Genomic DNA, 8,704 nt, shown 5'->3' with positions numbered 1-8,704 from the left:
GCTAATTTGCTTGCATACATTCAGGTCTCCATGTTGTACAAACTATGGAGGGTTTCATTTTATTCTATGTAAATAGCACCCCTTGGAATTTGTAACCAAGGACTCTGTATATCTTACTCTGTTTGGGAAAAAGTAATAGTATGACTTGAGTTGCTCTCCCGGTCTTCATGGCATCCATCCTTTGTAGCATCTTTTTACCAGTCTAAGTCAGAATATCAGACCCTTGAGGGTTACAATTTTTTTCTCCTTAAGTATATTTTTGTCCTGTGGAATCACTGAGTGATAATCCTATTTTATTGCTAATTATTCTTTGTCATATGTGAGACTTTCAATGAAATGGGCACTTCTTTCTGGAGATGTATAGGTGTTATATGTTTTCACATTACTCTGTAATTTTTATAGGGCAAAAGTGGCAAGGTTAGAAACATTTTTATCTTAAATTTAGTAAGATAGTCTGGGTTAATATTGGTGTCTGGGTTGATATTGGTCAAAAGGCTTGGAATTTAAGCCTCAGATGTGTTTGAGAACTTTACTGCTGATATAATTTTCCTTTAATCTTTTCATTAACAACAACAACAAAAGCACAGTTAAGAGAGAGATTGGAAAAAATGATAGAAACTCCTAAAAAATCCAAGAATAGGAACTGGTCATTGGCCCCATTTAACCAGTTAGGTTTATGGGTCACATTAATCAATATTCAGTTTCATAGCAGATGTGGAGGAAGTGAAAAGTCTGGATTACAAAAGAACCCAAGAATACTGAAAAGTATCACATTTCATGCACATGGGGAAAAATGGGGAGAGAAAAGATTTATGTATATCTGAAAGCAATAAGGATGAAAAAATACACAACTCAAGTCATCAAAATCACTGTTGAGAAACCAGATTTGAATGCTGCATAGAGTTTTCTTAATTAACTTTCAGCATCAGAAAGCTATGAATAATGAGTATACATCTTAGTGCAAAAGTGATCTGGTGTCTCCCCTTGAAGAGGAGCACTTTAAAATCAGACATGTAAATATCCATGCACAAAGGCATGCATTCTTTCTCTCTCACCCTCTCAATCTCTCTCTTTCAAAACATTCAGAGTTTAACTTCTTGTATCTTTTGCAGAAGACCTTCTGTACCTTTTATTCATTGCACAGACATTTACTGAACTCTTGGAGGGCCAGCCTTGCCACTAGGTAGAGTAAGAAATACAAAGAGAAGTTTGACAGGTGAAGAAAAGAAACCCCAAATGGTGAAAATTACCAAAAATAGGAAGGGTCTTAAAAAAAATTGGAGCAAAATTGAATCTAGAAAAGGATAACACTTGCGCCCTTCCTGGCATCCACTCAACCCAGATGTACTTATTAATTCCTACTCTGTGCTTGCCGTGTGCCAGCCACTCTGGAGAATATGACAAGAGCAAAACAGCCTTCTATTCTCATCAACCTTGAACTCATCTTTTCAAGTTTTATGATACCCTTCTTTCCAGGCCTTCCTAAGCCGGCCACCAATTCACACAGCCAGGTGCTAGGAGCCATGTCTGCTCATTTCCAACTGGGTGGACCATGTAACACAATTACAGATATCCTACTAATAATCTGAATCAGTTGTTTACGAGTACACTTATTTTAAGGTCAGCGGCTGGCAGGTTGGTGAACAGAGGAAAACAGGAAATGAATGAAATCATTTATTAACATTGAAAATAACAATTTGAAAGGTGTTGGGTCCTGGGGTAAATAGCACTTGGTTGCTGCAAATGAGGGAATGGGAATTTTCCAAAGAAAGGACTTACCTGAAAGAATTTTCCAAAATTTTTTTTGGTGTCATGGAAAAATACTAATTTCAAAACAATGTTATTGATTGCTGGACATATTCTCAAGAAGGGCATGCTCACTAAGAACAATAACATGAAAACTGTTGTTCAAAATCACTACAACACTCATGCCTTGAGTATAACCCGAAAATAAAAGAGAAAAAAAGGATAAAAAAGAAAATGAAATTTTTATTGTGTGCCCATCATATACGAGGCTTGGTAATAGATGCTTTCATAAACACCATGTTACCTACATTTCACAACAAAGCTGTGAGTTAGAATTGCCAGTTTACAAATGGAAAAAATAAAGGCTTGGAATAAGTCAAATAACTTGACTTAGGTCACACAGCCTATAGATAGTGTGTGCCTGAAACCAGGATTCATGTCTTTCTATCAAACTGCAAGGCCCTGACTCAAAGTACTCTCTCCAAGAAGAGGATTTGTATTAGGGATGGAAACTTTGGGAGGAAATTCAGAATTTTTCTCATTAAGTTATCATTTAAGAGATGTTAAACTCTTCAACCACAAATCACTTATTTATTTATTTGTTTATTTATTTATTAAACTATGGAACACTGCATGAGTTTGCATGTCAGCCTTGCACAGGGGCTGTGCTAATCTTCTCTGTATCGGTCCAATTCTAGTATATGTGCTGCCAAAGTGAGCACCAAATCATATTTTAGTTCAGTCTGATAAATTATGTATTAATCATATTTTCCTTGAATATATATGTCTAGAGTATTATTAAAAATTATAAAACATTTTTGTTTGGACAGGACCTGCTGCCTTGTCCTTCCCTTTATCCTGGGACTCTGCATTCCTTTGGGAATGAGCAGTGACCCAGGAAGTCAGTTGGTAGGGAGAAAGATGGGTCTGAAAGTTGTCACCAAAAGGGATTTTGTCATATGGAAATAATTAAATAAGTGACAACTTATGAGTAAGATTGTTCATTGCAGTATGATTTATAGTGGCAAAATTTAGCAGTACCCAACACAAGAGTTTAGATAAATAAGAAGCTCCTTTGTACAATGGAAACTTTTTCAGTGGTTAAAAATAGTGGTGTGCTGATGGGTGATGGATACCTGGGGGTTCATTATCCTATCCTGTTTTGTGTGTATTTGAAATTTCCCATAATAAAAGATTTTTAAAAATTTTTTTAGAGATTTCTTTATTTATTTGGAGGAGGGCAGAGACAGGGGGAGAGAGACTAGCAGAGCAGGGAGCCTGACACGGGGCTCGAGCCCAGGATCCTGAGATCATGACCTGAGCCAAAACCAAGAGTCGGATGTTTAACTGACTGTGCCACCCAGGAACCCCAATAAAAGATTTTTTAAATGTTGACCATCTTATAAATAATTTTGTGATATCTTATGTGGAAAAAGCAGATTATTAAATGTAGTAGAAATTTCCATTGTTCATCTGCATTTTCCTCCCCTTTCAAGTATGTGGGAAGATTATACTTCCCTGTCTCCTAGCAGTCGAACAAGACCATATAACTGGTCAATAGATGCAGGTAGAAGTGACATGTCACTTTCAGACGGGAGCAATTTATTGCCAGTGTGTGACTCTCCAGCCCTCTTTATTCCCTACCTCTGTAACTTAAGACATTCCAAGTAGTAGAGCTTTTGTCCCTGAATGAGGCCAATGTCAAACAGCTCCCTGACAAAGTAGAGTAGATATGTAGTGTGAGCAAGAAATAAACCTTTAATGTCTAGAGCCACTGGGATGTTTGCTGCCACAGCATTGCTTAGTGTATCCTGATTGGTAAACAATGTAATTTAACAAGAATACTCAGCTTGCTCCCCCTCCTCTGTAAAGTCTTTATGCAAATTGCATTCTCTTGGTAGCTTCTTCACTTAAGTTCGTATTAAAAAAGTCAGAGCCATAGGGTTTGGCAGATCATCAAGTCTAATTATAAATATTGAGGCCCAGAAGTCAAGTGATTGGCTAGGACACAAAGATTCGGAATGTATATATTCATTTTATTGTTTGTTTCTCCCATTTGAGTCGAAGCCTCATGAGGACAGGGATTTTTGCCTGCCTGCCTGCCTGCCCAGCTGGGACTAATCCCTGCAACTCCAAAGGTTGAGTGAGTGATAATCACAATGTATATCTATACAATACTGTCACTCATACATATCATCACACTTTGCTCTTATTCTGACTTGGAGAAAGGTAAAACTATGATTATTTAAGCTATGATTATTTAAAAATTGAGGCCTAGAGGAAGTAAGTGTTCTCTAGATCAAAATCACACAGGTGAATCATAACACCTTACAATTTTCTGTGGTCTTTTCTAATTTTCTGTGGTCCTGTGCTAAGCATCTTCCATGTTTTATTAGGTTTGACTTTCACAACAACCTTGCAAAATCAACTGGATTATGATTCCCCTTTTACAGGTGAGGAAAAAGACAAAGAAAAGTCTATGGAATTTAATGAATTCATTTTGCTAACATTTTCTGAATACCTGCTAAGGCCAATCCACTAAGAAAAGAGTCCTGGACAAAGTCCCCTTCTCACAAAGCTTACACATCTGTGGGGAGCATGGGGAGAGAATGACGTCTATCAGAGCCTCTAATGCCCCTTTACAATCTCTCAGCCAACCTCTAAGTTGAGCTGCTCCCTGAGGGTTTCCATCATTTGGCACTGATAGTGTCTCACCTCAAAGGTGCACCTAAATATCTTTGTCTTCTGTCCCCGTGATATTTTGACGTAGAGGCATCTCAGATGTGAGCAAGGAATTACCACCCGTGGATGCAAACTTCAACCAACAGTGGATGGGAGCTCATGGATAAAACTCCCAATTCTCAATGTAGACAGGCAAATAATGAGAAGTTTAATGAGAAATTATATTAAGCACTATCATGAATAAAAAGCAGGGTGAAGGGGTAGAGAAGGATCCTGGGACAGGGATGGCAAGGCTCTCTTTGTAGGTTGGACGTCCAAGAAGGACCTCTCTGGGATGGTGGACGTTGGACTAATGACAAGGAGGCAGTTCTATACAGATCTGGGGCAGGGGCTGGGGGGGGGTGTTTCAGGCAGGTGGAACAGTAGGGGCAAAGGCCCTAATGAAGAAACAGACATGAGTGAGAATAGTACGTGAAGAAGCGGAAGATGAAGTCGGGGGCCAGATCAAATTGATCTGTTTTGATTTGTTGGCTGGTAAGGAAAATCAGAAATTATTTTCATTGTGATAGACAGCCATAGGAGGGTTGCAGGCCGGGGAGTGATAGGGCTACATGGAGTCTTCCAAGTCTAAAGCCCAAGCTCCTAACCTTTGTTAGAAGTCAGTTGCCATAACAAAGACCCAACCTGACAAAAGCAGAAATTTGTTTCTGTGTCATAGAACTGTCCAGGGATATAACAACTCCATGGTGCTGGGACTCCAGAATCCTTGTGATTTTTATTCCTTCAACAAATATTTATTGAGTGCTTATTTTATACCATGGCACAGGAGATACATTAGTGAAAAAATATGGATATATATATATATATACACACACACACACACACACACACAAATTGTTGCCCACATTCAGCTTATATTCTTGTGTGGGGGGATAGACAATAGACAAAAATATAAATTGTAAGGTATATTAGAAAGTGGTAAGTGCTAAGAAGAACAAAGCAAGCAGGTAACGAGGAGGATGGGGTGGAGGTGGGGTTGCAACTTAATTTATTTTTTAAAATTTTTAAAAAGATTTTATTTATTTATTTGACAGAGAGAGACACAGCAAGAGAGGGAACACAAGCAGGGGGAGCGGGAGAGGGAGAAGCAGGCTTTCCGCGGAGCAGGGAGCCCGATGCGGGGCTCGATCCCAGGACCCGGGGATCATGACCTGAGCCAAAGGCAGACGCTTAACGACTGAGCCACCCAGGTGCCCAATTTTTTTAAAGATTTTATTTATTTATTTGAGAAAGAGAGAGAGAGAGAGCACATGAGAGGGGGGAGGGTCAGAGGGAGAAGCAGACTCCCCGCTGAGTAGCGGGGAGCCCGATGCGGGACTCGATCCCGGGACTCCAGGATCATGACCTGAGCCGAAGGCAGTCGCCCAACCAACTGAGCCAGCCAGTCTCCCCAAGGGGTTGCAATTTTAAATAGACTTTTCAGGGTAAGCCTAGTTAAGAGGCTAACATTCAAACAAACAACATCAGGTATGCAAGTTAACCCCGTGGCTATATGAAGGAAGATCATTTCAGGCAGAAGGAACAACTATGCAAAGGCGCTGCCCTGAGACCAGAGTACACCAGGTGTACGGGGAATAGCAAGGAGCTGCTAAGCAGCTGGAGAAGAGAAGTGGCAAGGAAGTAGTAGACAAACGCAGAGAGGTAAAAGGCCCAGATCATGTACGCCTTTATAGGCTATTGCTAGGACTTTTCATCTCTGATTGGGGTGGGAAGCATTGGGAAGGTTGGGAAGGGGGTGATTAATCTGACTTAGAAGTTAAAAGAATCACTCTGGCTTCTCTATGGAAACTGATGTGGAAAGAGGGGGGTCGGATCAATGCTGTGAGGTCATAAACAGCTATTGTAGTAATCCAGGGAAAAGGTAACTGTGGCTGGCCCCAGCAGAGGTGGTGAGAAGTCAATGAATTCTGGATATATTGGAAAGTAGAGCCAATGGGATTCGCTAATGGACTGGGTATCTTTCCTTGGTAGAACGAGGAATCAAAAATAACTAAGATTTTTAGGCTGAGCAAGATGAAGGCTTAAGGAAGGATGAGGCTGCAGTACAGTGGGGTGGGGAAAATTGCCGATGAAGCAAATGGCACCATCACAACCTAGGAGGTTTGCCTCATCCTTGTCCTCAAAAATACATTGAGACTCCACTCTGACTCCACATTCCTACATTCCTACAAAGAGAGGAAGAGAGGAAGGGAAGGGCCTTCCTTTCATTTTTAAAGGCACACATCTGATGTTGCTCATATGTCTTCCACTCATTTTCCTTTGGCCAAAATTTTGATACCTGATTTCAAGGATGACTAAGCAAAGTGGTCTTCAGCTGGAAAGTCATGAGCTCAACTAAAACTTGAATGTTCTATTCAGGAGAGAGAAGGGGAGAACGGAGAGTGGGGAACCATTTACAGTCTCGGCCCACAACCCTCTTGCCTTCCCAGCCAGCATCCAAACACAAGTCTTCTGAATCTTGCTCCAGGGCTCTTTCTCCCCCAAAGAGTTTCTTCCAACCAAACAGTTCCTTCTTGTTTAAGCAGTGAGGCATTTATCACAAATCCTATTCCACCAATGCTAGAGGGAGTGCTAGCTTAAGTAAGGACACAAGTCAGCTCCCCATTCCTTTATCCAACAAATATTACCTGTCCAACTCTAGTGATCAGGACTATATAATAGGAGCTGTGGGAAAAACAAAAATTAGTAAGACATGGTCCATGTCCTCAAAAATAAAGTGGTAAAGGAGGGAGGAACAGACGTTTATACAATGAATTCTAATCAAAGGCAGAATTAAAGTAATAATAAGATGTAAGCAGGGACAGAGGTAGTTGGTGAACTGCAGTTTAAGTGGACCAGTGAAGAATAAGAAAAATTTTGGTAGACCAGAAAGGCAAGAGAGGTCATTGTAGCCCAAAACAGAGATGTGAGGGCAGGGGCGGGAAATACACATAGAATTTAAGGAATGATGAGACGTCCATTTGGCTGGGGTATCGCCCAGAGTGCACAGAGGGATGTAACATGATATGAGGTTGGAATGATGGCCTGGGGTCAGACAGTGACAGCCTGAAATCCCTCACGAAGGTGTTTATACTTCATTCTGCAGGTGTTGGGAGCCATTTAGGATTTGTGAATTAGGGAGTGACTAGATCTGACTTTGGTTTTAGGGCAATTACTCTAGCAGTAAGGTGGATAGGGTGGGGAGGGAGAGCTTAGAGGAAAATTATCCCCCCGGCCCACTTTTGGGAATGCCTGCCCTTGAACCTGTCAACTGTTCACTTTTCAAACTGATGGTTTCTCTGCTGAGCTTCTCAGAGTGTTCTGGACTTTCTGGAATTTGATGGTCTTCAGTGCTGCAAACTTGAACCACCCCACATGTTTACATTGTGCCTGGAGAACCTGGAGGGAGCAAAGTATCCCACATAATGCCTGGGGAATTATAGGACTGAAAGATATTTGTCACAGCCCTTGGGCAAAGATGTGGCCCTGGGCAGTTTCTCCACTTAAGCTCATGTAAAAAGTCAGCGTCCATAATATTTAGTAAATAATCTCATCTGGTTATGTATGTCGGGGCCCATGGAGCTCTAGTGAGTGCCTAGGGCACAAAGATTCCGGGCTCATTCCCAGTGTCGTGGGCTCCCTCATCCAGTGCTTTACCTCCCAGCAATAACCACAAACAATCATCCTCACTCAGTAGAGTTTCATATTTATACTAGTTTGGGCCCAGCACTTGGGCTAGCATAGGCTGAGAAAAAATGGACAAGTATTGTTTGCAGTAGCTACCCCAAAACTTAAAGCACTTTTTAAGCCTAATGATATTTGGTACTCATTAGCACATGTCCAGTCAAATTACAGAATCATAGAGTCTCATGAAGACTTTAAAGTTTATCTGGTCCAATTATACAATCTTCAGGATTCTAAAACTTGGCTTTGTTAAAGGTACAAGGGCTTAGACCAATTGTTGTCTTGGGTTACAGAATAATAAAAATGTATTAGTTATATCATTCATTCGCTCACCAAAGGGAGTGACAAAACCGATTCAAGATGCTTATAGCCCAGTCTTCAAGATGCTTATAGCCCAATAAAATATCTGTATATTTCCTTAATTCTTTCCTCTACTGCCCTCAATATCCTTGTTATTGATTTGGCCCGTTTGGCAGTTTTAGCACTTTGTTTCTGGGTTTATTCAGCAGCCTGAATTTGACTTTAGGGGAAAGTATAAGTCATATAGAGACTT

General features: G+C 40.7%; 1 non-coding gene across 1 annotated transcript; it reads right to left on the bottom strand.

Annotated features, from left to right (window-relative positions):
* Window positions 1-2,361: 2,361 nt before the first annotated feature.
* On the bottom strand, window positions 2,362-2,468 carry LOC114220061 (U6 spliceosomal RNA). The gene has a single exon (XR_003611509.1). It is a non-coding gene; the product is annotated as a U6 spliceosomal RNA (small nuclear RNA).
* Between the last annotated feature and the right edge of the window lie 6,236 nt (window positions 2,469-8,704).

Source organism: Eumetopias jubatus, unplaced genomic scaffold (assembly GCF_037043125.1).
Source record: "Eumetopias jubatus isolate StellerSeaLion01/CBP00866 unplaced genomic scaffold, mEumJub1_p1.0 scaffold_13, whole genome shotgun sequence".
Lineage (NCBI taxonomy): Eukaryota > Metazoa > Chordata > Mammalia > Carnivora > Otariidae > Eumetopias > Eumetopias jubatus.
Note: the sequence above shows the minus strand (reverse complement) of the source record. Positions and strands in the feature narration are given on the sequence as shown.